The sequence below is a fragment of the Coloeus monedula genome (assembly GCF_965178545.1).
Source record: "Coloeus monedula genome assembly, contig: HAP1_SCAFFOLD_96, whole genome shotgun sequence".
Taxonomy (NCBI): domain Eukaryota; kingdom Metazoa; phylum Chordata; class Aves; order Passeriformes; family Corvidae; genus Coloeus; species Coloeus monedula.
Window position 1 is genome coordinate 372300 of NW_028120806.1, and position 16144 is coordinate 388443.

Here is a 16144-nt window from a genome sequence, read left to right on the forward strand (position 1 = left end):
ATTGCCTCTGGGCACATGGGCTGAGCTCTCCCTGCAGGGAACTGTCAGGCCTTAACAGCTGTGAGGTTGTGTTCTTCTCAGTGGGGAACTGGAAATAATTATTAATTAATTGCAGAAATGTTTTCTGAACCTTTCCCCTTTCCTGGTAGATCTTCTCTCTCTGCCTCTGAATTTACAGCTGTTCCCTGGTGTCATTGGCCCTGCCTGAATTCCTTGCAGCTCCTCACTGGGAAAACCTGGGATGACTTTGAGGGGACAGAGGAGACATTTTCAGCTGAAAACCTGGGGTGACTGAGAGGGGACACAAGAATTGTTTGTGTAGGAAAATGGGAGGGGATGTCAAGCAGAGCAAGGTGGCATTTTTGAGGGAAAAGCTGAGGTGATGTTTAGGGGAAAGAATGCACATTTTTGGGGCAGAAAAGAGTTAATATTGTACAGGAAGGAAAAACTGGGGGGTAAAACTTGATGTAATCTGTAGGGGACAGAATGAATATTTTGGAGCAAAAATGAGGTACTCAGTAGTAGACAAAGAAGGAAAATTTTGGAGGCCAAACTTGACAAAGTCTCAAGAGCAGAGAATGAACACTTGGAGGGAAAAAGGAGGTGATGAATACTGAGCATGTGGGGAAAATTTGGGGGCTAAATCTGAGCTAATCTCTAGGGGAGAGCATGAACACACTGAGGTAACATGAGGGAATCAGTTGTGGGCAGATAGGGAAACTTGTGTAAAAATAATATTAAATAAGCTGTAGAAAGAACATTTTGAGGTAAAAATGAGGTAAGCAGTAGTAGACAGATGGAAAACTTTGGGGGTAAATCTTGATAGAAGCTACATGGTAGAAAGGAAATAAATATTGAAGGAAGAATGAGGGAATCAGTAGTGGACAGGTAGGGGAATTTTGGGGGGTCAAACTTGAAATGATCTAAAGGTTGAGAATGAATCTTTTTTGGTAAAAATGAGGTAATAAGTTGTGGACAGTTAAGGAAAATTTTGGGGGTTAAACTTGAGGTAATCTCTAGGGAGAGTGTGACCACTGACATGAACTGAGGCAATCACTGGGGCTAGGCAAGGAAATTTGGGGTGTAAAACTTAGGAAGATCTGTAGGGCAAAGAATGAACATATTGAGGAAGCAATGAGGTGATCAGTAGTCAAGATGAGGTAGAATGTGGGGGGCAAACCCTGAGGTAATTATGTAGGAACCATAAGTGGTTTTGAGAAAAAATCTGACCTAATTTGTAGGGGACAGAATGAACATTTTGGGGGTAAGACAGACATAACCTGCGTGGTTTGGGTTTTAAAATCTAGTCAGTGTACAGGGGACAAAATAGACATTTTGGTGATAAAATCCGAGTTCATCTGTAGAAGAAAGAACTCATGTTTTGAGGTAAAAAGGAGGTGATCAGAACTGGGCAGGTAGGGAAAACTGAGGGGGTAAAATGTGAGGTCATCTCTAGGAGAGAGCAGGAGCATCCTGAGGTAAACTGAGGGAATTGCTGTGGACAGGTGGGTAAATCTGGCAGGTAAAACTTGAGGGAATCTCCATGGTAGAAAATGAGTATTTGGAGGTAAAAATAAAGTACTCAGTCAGTGGTGGAGATGTACGGAAAATGTTGGAGGTAAAATCTGAGGTGATCTGTAGCAGAGAGAATGCACTTGATGGGGTAAACTGAGGTAATCACTTATGGACAGGTAGGGAAGTTCAGAGGGGTAAAAATTGAAAGCATCTGTAGGGCAAAGAATGAAAAGATTGAGGTGGAAATGAGGAAAGAGGTAGTGGACAGGTGGGGAAAGTTTTGGGGGCAAATCTTGTGGTAATCTCCAGAGCAGAGAAAGAATGCTTCCTTGTAAAAAATGAGGAACTCAGAAGGAGGCAGATGGGGACATTTTGGGGGTAAAATCTCAGGTCATCTCAAGGTGAGGGAAGGACTATTTGGAGGTCAACTCAGCACTCACTGTGTCTTCCTTCCTTGGCAGCAGCTGGCAGGGAAGGGAGAAGAGGCCTCAGGCTGGAGAGGGGCAGGAGAAAGGCACTGTGGGCAAAGGCACCTCCCTGGCATCCCCAGGGTACCTGTGGGGAACACAGTGGACACTTTGGGAGCAAAGGGAGGTGATGGCATTGTCCCTTTGGGGGATGCTGGCATTTAGATCATTCCATCCATTTGCCTGCTGACATTTCCCAGCCCAGGGGCTTTGGCTGCCAGGGCAGCACAAAGATTGTTCCCTGGGTGGTGCGCAGATTTGGGGGTTGGCTTTGCTAGTTCAGATGAATTCTACCCAAAGCCCTGAATTCCCTGCTGAATTGCCACTGGCATAGCCTCCCAGTGCCTCCTGGAGCATGGATATTCCCATGCAGAGCTGCCTATTTAACACCAGCTGTGGCAGGAACCAGCAGAGCTTCCAGGGAAGCTCAGCAGGGTCAGGGCAAGGACAGCTTCATGTTCCATAGAATTTGCTGTTTGTAACCCTCATCCCCCAGCCCCCCCAATGTCCCTGGGGGCACCTGACAGAGTTCCCTGGAATTCAGCTGCCTGCACCCCCCGAGCTGGGGCTCCAGGTGATATTTGAAAGCAGGAACAGGCACTGGCTGGACATGCTCCCAGCCCCTGCTGAGGCAGCCCCTGTGCCCACGGGAGGACTTCTCTCCCTGCAGGAGTTGATTTCATTCCAGAGCCTCAGGAGTGGCCTCTGCAAGTTCTTTTCCCTCAGGAAAGGGATGCACATCCCTGCCTTCAGGGCACCTGCAGTGGGAGCCACCTGGGAAAGCTTTCCATCAGTTGTGCAGTTCCAGCTGGCTCCCCAAAAACTCCCAACTCAATCCAAAGAGATTTCTCTGACTCTGACCTTTCATTTGAAGGCATCTCTGAGGGCATTGCTTGGCATTTCATTGCTGTGGGCGAAGCTTGCCTTGGCTTTAACACTGCTGAGGGATGATGGCCTCAGGCTGGAAGGGAAGGCATTTTGGGTGGCTGGGACATAGCTGGCAGGTGTGTGGGAGGTCAGCACTGGGAATTGCTGTCTGAGCCCCTCTGCAAACAGCCCATTCTGACATTGCCCAGTGCCAGCTGTTCCTTGGGGCATTTTTGGGGTGTCAGTGGGGTCTGTCGGGACTGAAGCATCTCTGGGTGCCTGTTCAGAGCAGCCCCTGGCCGAGGGGCCGCGGGCAGCCCTTTATCCATGTCCATCCCAGCGCTGCCCGGGCAGCCCAGTGCCCGTTCCGGGGATGTGTGTTTGGCACACTGCGTGCCACGGGCAGGACACTGCAGGCACAGCTCCTCTCTGCAAATCCAAAGCACAAGAGCTGCTGCTTCCCTTCCTGGGCCTCCTGGCCTTCTCCTTCCCCCCATTCCCTGCCAGCTGGGACACACAGAAGGAGCACCAAGGAACACTCCTGGCAGTGAGCAGGAGTTGCTGAGAGCTCTGTGCAGCTCTGGGCCACAAAAAGCTGGCGCGGCCTCAGCAGCCCCTGGGATTTTGGGCTGTGAACACTCACCTGTGGGAAAGGCCCCTCTGCAGGCAGGAGCAGCCCTGACCCTCTCCAGAAGAGCTTTGGCCATGGACCAAGTGAACCCTCAGGACTTGCCTTGCTCATTTCTCCCTGGAAAGGGCCATGGAACAAGCACCTTTGCAGCTGTTGGGTAAATCCTGGAAAGGGCAGGAAATCAGGGTTATGGGAAGAGTTCAGTGCTGTCACACAACTGCTCACCTGTGTTGTTGCATGATCAGGTGCTGGCCATGGAGCTCTGCCCTATGGCAATTACAGGGGCTGGTGTGGCAAGCAGCATTAGCATAAAAGAAGGAGTTGTATTTGCATAGGAATGACCTTGCTGGCACTTGGCATTCCTATCCCAGGCAGGACATTGCCAGGAGCTGAGATTGGCTTGGCTGGAGCAGGGTGCTGAGAGTGCCCAGGTGTGGGTTCAGTGGCCAGAGGAGCCATTCACATAAGGGTTCGACTTGGTGGTCCTTGTGTAGCCATTGCCACTCAGGATCTCCTGTGCTCTGGAAATAAAGAAGAAACATTTTTCCCTGGCCTTTTAAAGCCAGAGGTTTTTGCAGTGGAGCGTGCAAGCCGCAGAGAAAGCGGGGGGGAGGAAGGAGAGCATCAGGTGTCAAGCGGCAGTTGTGGGATGAGCGGCTCAAGCAGCAGCGAGCCCCGGCGAGGCCCCGGTCCCGCAGCGGGCGCAGTCAGAGCAGGAGCGGCAGCAGCGGCCTCGGCGCCAGCGGCCGGGCCGGGGGAGCGGCTCGTCCCGCTGCAGGCGCGCTGGTTGGGCGGGGCCGCGGCGGGCGGGAGGCCCCCGGGGGAGCGGCCCGGGGCAGGGGGAGGCGGGCGCTGCCGTGCGCAGGGGGTGCGGCGGCCTCGGCAGTGCCGGGGCTGGGGGAGCTCCGCGTCCCCGCGGGGGCTGCGGGCGGGGCCGGGCCGGGAGCGCCGGCGCTCCGGTTGCGCCAGGGGGCGCCCCACAGGGCGGGCGGCGCTGAGGGAGCGGCGGCCTCGGGGGGTGCCGGGGCGGGCACGGGCGGTCCCCGCGGCCCGGCCGCTTCCAGGCGCGATCCAGCGCCTGCTGCGGGGAAGCGCCGCCCTCCCGGCGGGCCCGGCACCGGCACGGCCCCGGCTCCCCACGGCCGCAGCGGGAGCGTAGCCGGAGGTCCGGCGGGAGCCCAGCCCCGCGCTGGCCGCAGCCGGAGCGGCAGCGCCGGGCTCGGCGCCAGCGCCAATCCCGGAGCGGCACTTGCCAGCCGCGGCGATCCCGATGCCTAATGCCATCCCCCATCCCACCTCAGTTCTCCGAGCCCGGCAGCCGCACCCCGCCCGCCGAGAGACAAGCGGCTCGGCCCGGGACCCCCAGCAGACACCGACAGGACCCAGCCCCGAATCCCAGGGCCCGGGTCCCGTTCCCACCTCAGCGCCTCGGGCTCGGCGCAGCGCCGGGAGCAGCCCCCGGTGCCGGGCTCCGCACAGCGCTCCGAACGACGGTCCCGCCACAGCCCGGGAGGAGCAGGATGAGCATCCACCGCACAAAGCGGAGCGGGCGCGGATCCGCCGGCATTTACGGGCGCGGGCGGGGCGGGGCGGGCCCGGCACAGGTGTGAAGGGCGGGGTCCGCACAGGTGCGCGGGGCCCCAGAGCGGCTGCGCGGGGCGGGGCCGAGGGGATTTAAGCCTCGGGAATCGGCGGCGCCGCCATTTGCTCCCTCGGCGCTCGGTGGGAACGGTTGTGGCCGGACCGGGCTCTAGATCTCTGTATTTCCATATTTCTATGTCTCTGTAGTTCTTTTCCTTTATATTTGTGTTTGTTTGTCTTCTTCTAACCCTTCTCCGTTCTCCCCCCTCTGCCTCCCCTCCCCCACCCCCTACACCCCCCCCCCCTACCCCCCCCCTCTCCCCCCTAGCCCTCCCCTCCCTCCCCCCCCGGCCCGGTCCCCCCCATCCCCCCTCCCTGTCCCCCTACACACCCCAACCCTGCCCTACCCCTCCACCCTCTCTCCCCTTCTCCACCGTTCCTTCGCCCCCATCCCGGGTCCCCCCTGCCCCCTCACCCTGCTCCCCTTCCCCTCCCAGTTCCCCCCACCTGCCCTCAATCCTCCCCCTCCGTCTCCCACCTTTCCTTCCCCCTCCACCTCCCCCTGTTCCTCTTCCCTCGTTTCCCCTCTGCACCTTGACCCCCCACTTGTGCTCCGTCCTCGTCTTCCCCCCGCCTCCTTTCTTGTCCCCCCATCCCACCTCTCCCTGCACACCCCGAACCCCCCACCTGCGCTCCTTCTTTGACCCCCTCTGCTCCCTTATTCCCGTCCTCTGTCCCGTCTTTCCCCCGCAGCCGCGGGGCACGGGGCGCCGGAGAATAAAGCCCAGAGGGCCGGAGCCCGGCGCCCCTGCCCTCGCTGGAGCCCCACACGGGCCGGGCCCGCTCAGCGGGTCCCCCGTGCAGTACAACAACAGCGCCGGGGCTCCGGCTTTCCACACATCACACTGGGGATCCCCTCCTCAGGAGGGGTTCCCGGGGGGGTGGTGGGTTTCGGGGAGGGTGGTGGGTTGGGGTGGGCCCCCTCCTCAGGAGGGGGTCCCGGGGGGGTGGGTGGGTTTCAGGGAGGGTGGTGGGTTGGGGTGGGCCCCCTCCGGAGGAGGGGGTCCCGGGAGGGGGTTAGGGTGGGCCCCCTCCGGAGGAGGGGGTCCGGGGGAGGGGGGTGGGGCGGAGGGGGGACTTTCCCCCCCTCCAGTCCCCGCCCCCTCTCCCGGACCCCCTCCTCCAGACGGGCCTCACCCCAGCCCCCTCCCCGGGACCCCCTCCACCGGACCGGGGCCTCGGGGAGGGGGGCGGGGGGGGAAGCAGAGGGGGGTCACGTCACTCTGTGGCATGAACAGACATAGAGACCACAGGCCAAACCAACAGCCCCTCCCGCCCGGACCCCCCCACCCCACCCGCCCCCCCCTCCCTCCCCCCGGGGCCCCGGTCCGGAGGAGGGGGTCCCGGGAGGGGGCCGGGGTGAGCCCCGTCCGGAGGAGGGGGTCCGGGAGAGGGGGCGGGGACTGGAGGGGGGGAAAGTCCCCCCTCCGCCCCACCCCCCTCCCCCGGACCCCCTCCTCCGGAGGGGGCCCACCCTGACCCCCTCCCGGGACCCCCTCCTCCGGAGGGGGCCCATCCCACCCACCCCCCCGGGACCCCCTCCTAAGGAGGGGGCCCACCCCAACCCCAACCCACCCCCCTCCCCGAAACCCACCACCCCCCCGGGAACCCCTCCTAAGGAGGGGGCCCACCCCAACCCCAACCCACCCCCCTCCCCAAAACCCACCACCCCCCCCGGGAACCCCTCCTGAGGAGGGGATCCCCAGTGTGATGTGTGGAAAGCCGGAGCCCCGGCGCTGTTTTTGTACTGCACGGGGGACCCGCCGAGCGGGTCCCCCGTGCGAGGCTCCAGCGAGGGCAGGGGCGCCGGGCTCCGGCCCTCTGGGCTTTATTCTCCGGCGCCCCGAGCCCCGCGGCTGCGGGGGAAAGAGGGAACGGGGAGGGATGAGATGGGGTAGGGAGAGGAGTCGGGGTGGGTTGGGGAGAACGAGGGGGGAAGGGAAAGGTCGGGTGAGGGGAAGGGATGATGGTCAGAGGAGGAGGAAGAGAGGGGAGTCGGGTTGGGGAACGGGGTACGGAGAGGGGAGAAAGGAGGGGTGAGGGAGAAAGGAGGCGGGGGGGGTCGGGGATGCACAGGGGAGCAGGGAGAGAGGGTGGGGGGGCGCTGGGGAGAGGGCAGGCAGGGGGCTGGGAGAGACAGGGAGGGTGTGGGGGAGAGAGAAAGAAACTGGGGGGGGTAGGAAAGAGGTGATAAGCGGGGGAAGAAGGAGGAGGATAAGGGCAGGAGAAACAGGGGGAAGAAAGAGGGGGAAGAAAGAGGGGGAGCGGGGGCCTCTCCCGGGCCACGCCGGGGGAGCCCGGCCCGGCCGCAGCCTCCCCGAGCTCTGAGGGAGCAAATGGCGGCAGGGGCGATTTCGGGGGCTTAAATCACCTCGGCCCCGCCCTGCGCAGCCGCCCTGGGACCCCGCGCACCTGTGCGGACCCCGCCCCGCGCACCTGAGCCGGGCCCGGCCCCGCCCCTGAAGCCGCCCCCGGCCCCGCCCGGCCCCGCTCGGCCCCGCCCCAGAGCCCCGGCCCCGCCCGGCCCCGGGGCCCGCCCTGCCCGGCACGGGGGCGGCTCCATCGCTCGGGGCCCCGCCCCTCTCTCCCGGGCCGGGCCCGCCCCGCGCACCGGGGCCGCACCGGGGCCGCTCTCGGGACCCTCCCCTCCGCTGACAGACCCGGCCCCGCTCGCTCCCGCTCCTTGCCACGCTCGGCAGCCACCGAGGCCGCCGCCCTCTCGGCTCAGCCGGCACCGGGCGGCAGCAGCGCCGCCCAGCTCAGCCCGGGGGCAGGCACAGAGCACAGGGAAAAGCCGGCTCCGGGCGCTCTGCAGCTCCTGCAGCCCGAGCGTCTCGGCTCCTGCGGCCAGGCGCTTGCTGCTTTCCTTCCTACAGAAAAACGCCGGCTCCTTATTCTCAAAACCTGCGGATCTCTATTCCCAGCTTCTTATATTCCTGTATGCGACAGAGTAGACAGAGAGGGCTGGCTCATTTCCAAATGAATTTACATCTACATCAGTAGCATTTGCCTATAGATGTAAAAATGAAGAACTGAACACGTTTTAGTATTCTGCACACATCCCTCCCTGGGAGGAATGGTAAAAAGTTAAAAACAAATGAAACTTTAAAAGTAGAAAGTTAGAAACAAAGTTACAACGGCAGAAATTTAGAAACAAACAAAGAGGTAAAATACAAGAAACAAACAAATTTCTAAAGGGAGAAAGTTGAAAACAAACAAAGTTAGAAACAAAAAAAAAATTAGAAACAAACAAAATTAGAAAGGTAGAAATTTAGAAACAAAGTCAGAAAGGCAAGTGTTGAGCCTTTGACAGGGTACCCCTCCTTCTCGGACCAGGGTGAAAGAGCAGAGGAGGCTGCTGTTCTGCTAAGTTCTTTATTTCACGGTCTCACAGCTGTCTTGAAGGCAGAGTTCGAATGGGGTTACATGATAAAGCCAAGCAGCAGCAGCAGGCAAAAACAGCTTCTTCTATATGCTCCATACACTCTATTTTTTCTTATAGAAGTGTGGATTCTATTTGTTCATTGACCAGTAAGATTAACACACGATTCTAGTTTTCCTTAAACCCATCCCGGTCTAATTCTAACAGTCGTAAGCCTCACACAAGTGTCATCTGCCCTTGTTCCATAAGGAATCCCTCTACAGACAGGGAGTTGTCACCGGCCCCGTGCTCATGGGCTGCAGGGGACACCCGCACTGAGGAGGAAATGGAAATGGGAAAGAGGGAACTGCAACCTGATGGGACGCACCTCTGGCACCACATTTCCTCTTCTTCCTGCTGTCTCGGAAAACCCCAAGTAAATCCGGTCCCTCAGACCTTGCATCCCTGAACACCAGGAGAGCCGGTGCTTTACCCAGATCCCAGTGCCCTGCACGGCTGCGCTGACACGAGCACAGGCCGATTGCTCCGCCCAGCACCATCCCTCATTTTCTTCCCATTGCTCCCCAAGCGTCCCCAAACCACCCCAGCGTGTCTGTGCCGGGGCCAGGGCCTGCCCCGAGCCCGACCAGAGCCCTGCACCAGCTCCCACCCCCGGTGAGCTGGGAATGCACTGAGAGCTCGGCTCCCCGGGCTCCCCAGCACCCAAACCGGTCCTCAGACACACAGAAATGCCCAACCTGCCCCTCTGGGCACAGCCAAACACCACAATTCCATCATCCCCAAGCAACTCTGGCACTTGCCTCTTCACCTCCGCCCATTTCCAGTAGCCGGGGCTAGGACCGGGCTGTCAGAAATAGCATTCCCTAGGCAGTTCATCCCAGCGCAGAGGAGAAGAGGAGCCTGTCCCTGACCCACACCATGGGCAGGACAAGGGGGGCCCTAGCTGGCTTTGCCTACTCCAGCACCAAAGCTCTTGGTCCCAAAGATGGGGCGAGTTCAGTGGTTTTTCCTGTCCTGAAAGAGAGCAGAAAAGGGAAGTTAATCCCACTGTGGAATCCAAGACTCCTGCATTTCCTATTTCTGCTCTGATTGCTCACCGTGGAGTTTTAGCCATGGAAAAAAAAGGAGAATGACACCATATCAAATAAAAAGTTGATTAATCCACGTAGGGGCTGTGGAGAGGATACAAAGGAGCTTTTCCATGATTTTGGGGCTTGAAGAGGGACTGAATTTCCCTCAAAGCTGGGAAGGGCCTGAGGATAATAAAGCAAAGGAGCAGCTTCATCTCTCCCTGGCAGAGAGCTCGGGGCTCCATTATGGATACAAATCAATCCCAGCAGGATTTCAAAGGGTTTCTTTAGGATGTCAGGTCCCTCTTTATCAGACCCCTGCTGGGATTCAGGGCCTGCCTGGTCACGGGGTGCTTTGATAAGGGCTGGATTTAAATCCCAGATCTGAGAACAGACATGAAAGGTCCCTGGGTTTTCTAGGGGGTTGAAAAACTCAAGCTGGATTCGCTGCAGAGCTGAAAAATCAGGGTAAGAGAGAGCAAGGAGTGGCCAGCAGGCCCAGGCTCCTGATCACGCCCCTGGGATCCATGGGATCCATAGGATCCACGGCCTCTGGCACGCTGCTCCAGCACCCTGCAGGGTGACTGACAGCCGGGCAGGGGAAGGAGCCACCAGCAGCTCTGCCATGTGCACCATCATTCACCTTGCACGTGGCCTAAACAGCCACCAAGCACTGATGGACTGACTGAGCCGAAAATATCGGAGAGATCTCAGTTTGCACTCCAAATTCCCTGCAGCCTGTTCCCTTCCTGATCCATCCCTTCAAGCAGCAAGAGTGGAATTCCTTCCATCGTTGCTCTTTCCCTCCTGTTTTCCACTCAACAAGAAAAAGAGCAGCCACGTGAACAGGAGTAAAAGCCCCAAACCCACAAAAAAGCACATTCTCAGCATCACTAATCCCTGCCAAACTGCCAGGAACCTTCCAAAACTACATCCAAGCTTGGAAACAGGGATCCAGTTGTTTGTTTAAGCAGCTATTGATCCAGTCTCTTCCAGCTAATTAAACTATTCACTATTTAAACTCATTAAACTGCTCATCCTGCTCCTGGCAGCCAGAGGCAAAGAAGAAATCGTGTCTAGATTAAATGGTGTTGGTGAATGTGCCCATCCCAGTCCTTGGAGAGGTTGGAATTGCATCCCTGTTCCTCTGCTCTCTTTTCCTTCCTTTTTCTTGGAGTGATTCCCACCCGGATTCCTCAGCTCCAGCTCTCTGAGCAGCCTCAGGGGGAGCATTTCATCCCCTTGGAGCCAACTCCATTTGTTGCATCCTTCATGCCTCAACCACCCCTAAAAGCAGGCAAGTGCTGATGGGCAGTGCAGCTGCTTCCACTTGGGAATGTTTCCAGTGGAACAGGGAGGGAATTCTGAGAAGCTTCCACCCACTGCACGTTATTGCTGGATAAAAGGTGAGGCAGCAAAGGATCAACAAAGGGAGATTTCAGCAAGACAAAGTCCAGACAGAGAGGCTGCAAGTGTGGCTGGGGCTGCTAAACTGGGAAAACTGCAAGGTCAGGCTGTGGGAACATGGATTATACTGAGGTCTGGAACTGGTGTTGGGAAGAGAGGGAGAAGGAGAAGGAGGAGAAGGAGGAGAAGGAGGAGAAGGAGGAGAAGGAGGAGAAGGAGGAGAAGGAGGAGAAGGAGGAGAAGGAGGAGAAGGAGGAGAAGGAGGAGAAGGAGGAGAAGGAGGAGAAGGAGGAGAAGGAGGAGAAGGAGGAGAAGGAGGAGAAGGAGGAGAAGGAGGAGAAGGAGAAGGGCCCGAAGTAACTGCACAGGGAATTTCCTTACCATGAGCCAGGCTCATTCCCTGAGCTGACCAATATCTCCGAGCTCCCCTTCATGGCACAGCCCTGCCAGTAAAGAACAGAAGTTCCTGCTGCTCCCACTGGAATTCTGTAGCGTGCCTGGCATTCCATACGTTCTGCTGCCTGAGAGTTCCTGCAGCCGTCCTCGGGAAGAGCAGTTCACTGCCACAGGAGGAACAAGAGGAAAGCAGCTGCCACTCTCGGGTTCTGTGCCCTGTAAAAAGTAAAAGCAGATAAAGATCAAAGCTCCATAAAGCTGGAACCATCTCCAACCTCGGGACAGCACTTCTGTGGGAAAAGCGTAGATGGGCAATTAGGAAGGAGATCATCATGCAAATGGACAAGGGGGGGGAATTAAATTCTGCTGCTTTCTGATTGAGGCCTGCTTCAATTTGCAGCCTTTATAATATCAGTTTAATGGGACTTTTTGTGCTTTTAAGAGGTTTTTATTAGCTGGGGGTTGTCCCTGCCTGGACTGAGGCACAGCACAATGAGTCTCCTGCCTCCTGAAGCCGTGTCGTTATCCCAGCATCTGAAATTAAAAACCAGCACTCTGGGAAACCTCTCTACTCTGAGGAGAAGTGTGAGGAGCGTTTGGGTCTGTGGAAAGCCTGGAACAGCTCTGAGAGACACCAAACATCCTGTGGATCCCAATAAACAGCAAAACATTCCAGCAGCTCCTTCCAACACCGCCCTTGTAGGGAACTCTGTCACCCCAGTGGGTATTTGTGGGAGTAAGGAAGAAATCCCACTAATGACCTCAGTGTGATCACCTCTGGTTCGTCTGGGGATAAATCTCCTTTATCCTTCTGGGAGAATAAAGGAATCCAATGCTGCCTTAATCCCCAGCTCCTCAGAGTCTGCATTTCCAGAATCCATCTCCTGGCCCAGCATGGGAAGGGTTGTCCAGCGCTGGAACAGCTGCCCAGGGCAGTGGTGGAGTCACCAACCCTGGAAGTGCTCATAAAATACATGGATATGGCACTTGAGTGTTCATAAAATACCTGGGGAAATACATGCGTAAATATAGGGATAAATTCATGGGTAAATACGTGGATAAAAATATGGATAATATGTATATGATTAAACATATATGGATAATCCATGGATAAATATAGGGATAAATATGTAGGGATAAATATGTATGGATAAATACAGACCTTGCTTCCCTGAACACCAGGAGAGCTGGAGTTTTACCCAGATCCCAGGGCCCTGCACGGCTGCGCTGACACGAGCGCAGGCCGATCGCTCCGCCCAGCACCATCCCTCATTCTCCTCCCACGGCTCCCCAAGCATCCCCAAACCACCCCAGCGTGTCTGTGCCGGGGCCAGGGCCTGCCCCGAGCCCGACCAGAGCCCTGCACCAGCTCCCACCTCCGGGTGAGCTGGGAATGCACTGAGAGCTCGGCTCCCCGGGCTCCCCAGCACCCAAACCGGTCCTCAGACACACAGAAATGCCCAACCTGCCCCTCTGGGCACAGCCAAACACCACAATTCCATCATCCCCAAGCAACTCTGGCACTTGCCTCTTCACCTCTGCCCATTTCCAGTAGCCGGGGCTAGGACCGGGCTGTCAGAAATAGCATTCCCTAGGCAGTTCATCCCAGCACAGAGGAGAAGAGGAGCCTGTCCCTGACCCACACCATGGGCAGGACAAGGGGGGCCCTAGCTGGCTTTGCCTACTCCAACACCAAAGCTCTTGGTCCCAAAGATGGGGCGAGTTCAGTGGTTTTTCCTGTCCTGAAAGAGAGCAGAAAAGGGAAGTTAATCCCACTGTGGAATCCAAGACTCCTGCATTTCCTATTTCTGCTCTGATTGCTCACCGTGGAGTTTTAGCTATGGAAAAAAAAAGGAGAATGACACCATATCAAATAAAAAGTGCCCTTTTCCAGCATTTTTATTCCAGGCATTAAAAGGATGCTCATTTCTCTTCTAGCATTGTTTCCCTCATTTTAGGAGAACCGTTTTCATCCCAGGCCCCACTCGTCAGTTGTTCGATCCTCTGGCACTGGATTTGGACAAAAGAAGGGACGCACCTGGACTGCAGGAAATCACTGAGAGAAACCCTTCCAAAACGTGACAGAGAAAAACAACAGGAGATGCAGGAAGACACATCCCTCATTTGCACGTCTGGAACGCTTTACTAAAGACTTCTCTGCATCTGGATGCTCTTTGCTCTTGGCTTTCTTCACAGGAATGCATTTGCTGCTAAACACGTCTCAGACCCTTACCTGATCGGGATAAGGTGGGATGGAGATGAAGACTCCCACAGGGAATAGCCAGGGAGATGCAGGGCCTGGGAACATCAAGGACGGAGAAGAGAAGGAACAGGGACTGTTTTTCTTGTTTAGAGCCAGCAGTGCTGTGAGCTTGGAGAACACACGGCACCGCAGGGATCCAGGGCAGGAGCGGGATAACTGCGGGATAAGGGGAATCTGCTCCCACTCCAGGGCTGTGCCAGTGAAGGAGGGGAATTTTTTAGTGCCTTCATTACACACAAAAACCAAACCCAGCACCACCGAGCTGGGCTTTCGTGAGCTGCAAAACAAAGCGGCCCCTGGCCTTTGGGGGAACACAACCTCACCGAGTCACGGAGCCAGGGGATGACACTTGGGAATGATCCTTGCTGCTGCCTGCAGGCAAATCGGATGAGGGAGCCACAGGAGCTGTGGGGTTTCCTGCTCTTCCTGCAACGCCATCGGGCCAGACCAGGAGACCTTTCCTGGAACAGATCTTCCCTGTAAAGGGAGCTACACCAAAGCTCAAGCCCTCATTTAGAGACCCTTGGAAAAGCAAAGGTGAGAGGGGATTACCTGGAGCCCCAGGGGACCGAGGCGAAGGCGATGAAGAAGCAGACAGCAAAGTGCTTCCACTGCTTCTCACTCCAGCAAAGGGAACATCCCTGGAATTTCATGGCCGGCGTCGCTCCCAAACCCCACAGGTGAACCCACACGTACTCCAGGACTGATCTCCTTCAAACTTCCAGCAGCACAGACTCACCGGGAGGAACTGCGATCCAAGGACACACATCAGCAACCGTCTTCCCGCTTGCCCCTCTCTCCACATTTTCCCTTTCCAGCGGGATGCAGGTGCCACCCCCCAGAGGCAGGAAAACTGCCTTGCAATCCGCTACAAAACCTGCCTGGAAAGCCCAGGATGCCCGGAGCCAGCAGCCGTTTCTCCTGGAGCTCCTGCTGACAGGCATTTGAAGCCTGCTGTGCCTCACAGCTGCTTTTCTGCCAAGGGCATTCCCATCTTTTCTTTTTTAGCCCAAAGAAAGGTTTGCAAAGCTGAGTTTTGTGAGAAGCGCTTCATATTTGGATCATTCTTAACTTGGAGTTTCCCTTGGCACCAAAATCAGGGGCTCACCTTTTGCTTGGAGCTTGGCTGAAGTCCTCAGCAATGCCAGGGAATGTGGCCATTGGAGGCTTTGGGCAGATTTGGCTCATCTGCCTTTTTAGGCCTTGTTTCTTTCTCTCAGCCTTCCCACTGGATTGTGGCCTCCGAGGAATACGTAAAATCCCATTCCATTCCTATTCTTTCGGACAATTTTTTGTACCGTCCCTGTACAAAACGCGGCCCCCTGTTCGGATGCTTTTCCCCACCGTTCCCCGGCACTTTTATCTGCCGGTGCATTCCCTGCGTTGCTTGGGCTCTTCCCAGCTCTCTGAGCTCCTTCACAAGGCAGGAGATCGATTTGGCCCAGGAACTAAACCCTCCCGAGGAATTGTCTGATGCCATCTCCGCATTTGACACCTGATCCTTGTGCTCAAAGGATCCCTCTTTCTTCCCTTCAGCCAATTCCAAGGCTCGCTGCCCCCAGCTGCGATCAGGCCCCAGCCTGATCCCTGCAGTCTTCCCTGCCGGGATCCTGCTCAGGAATCCCTGGGCTACAAATGTAAGAATTCGTTCTTCCCACCCCTGCCCAGTTCCAAAGGATTTGGTGTCTGCCTTACCCGGCTGGAGCCTGCTTCCAACTCTGTTCTTGCTGCTTCTGCTGCTTTCCAGTTCCCAGGAATTCCACCGACGGAGCGACAGCGTTTTCCAGCTCCGCCAGGATTCCCTCTGCTGCGTTTGGGTGCTGGAAGGATATCAAAACCAGGCTCTCTGGGGCTTTACTATCAGGAAATTACATCCCCGGATTTGTTCATTTCCAAATATTATCTCTTCCCAACAAAGCACTGGGCATCCAAGGAATACAGAAAGTGATGGGCTGACCACTGCTTACTCCTCTGGAATGTCAGAGCTTGGAAAAAAAGGGCACTTGAGGCTTCTCCTGGTGCTGCCCGTGAGGTGTATTTTACTTGAGAGCCCCTTCCCGTGTCTTTCCCTGTATCCACCAAAAAATCCACCCCTTCATTCCCCAGCTGCTTGCTTCCTCCCTCTTTTCCTGTATCCAACAGAATTTTAACAGGTCAATAGTCCCCTCTGCAAGAGCACCTTTCATTCCAAACCTAAGAACAAACGAATCACTTCCCTTCCACCGTCCTTATTAGGATTCCACTGAGAGCAGTGGATGGAAAATGATCCTCTCCTGGTCCCTGCTGGATTCCCGGAGCAGGGATCCTTTCCCTCTTTCCCCCCACCACGGTGCCCTCCTCCCCCTCCCGCCCCACCCCACACCCTTTTCAGGCTTTGTTCCACAGCTTTTGCCTCCAGGCCTCAGATCCTTTCGTTCTCCACGAGCTCCCAGCAGCTCCACAGCCTTTCCTCTCCCATCCCGACCATTTCTCCGGGAATGGAGCTCCGCATTTCAATTGCCTTCT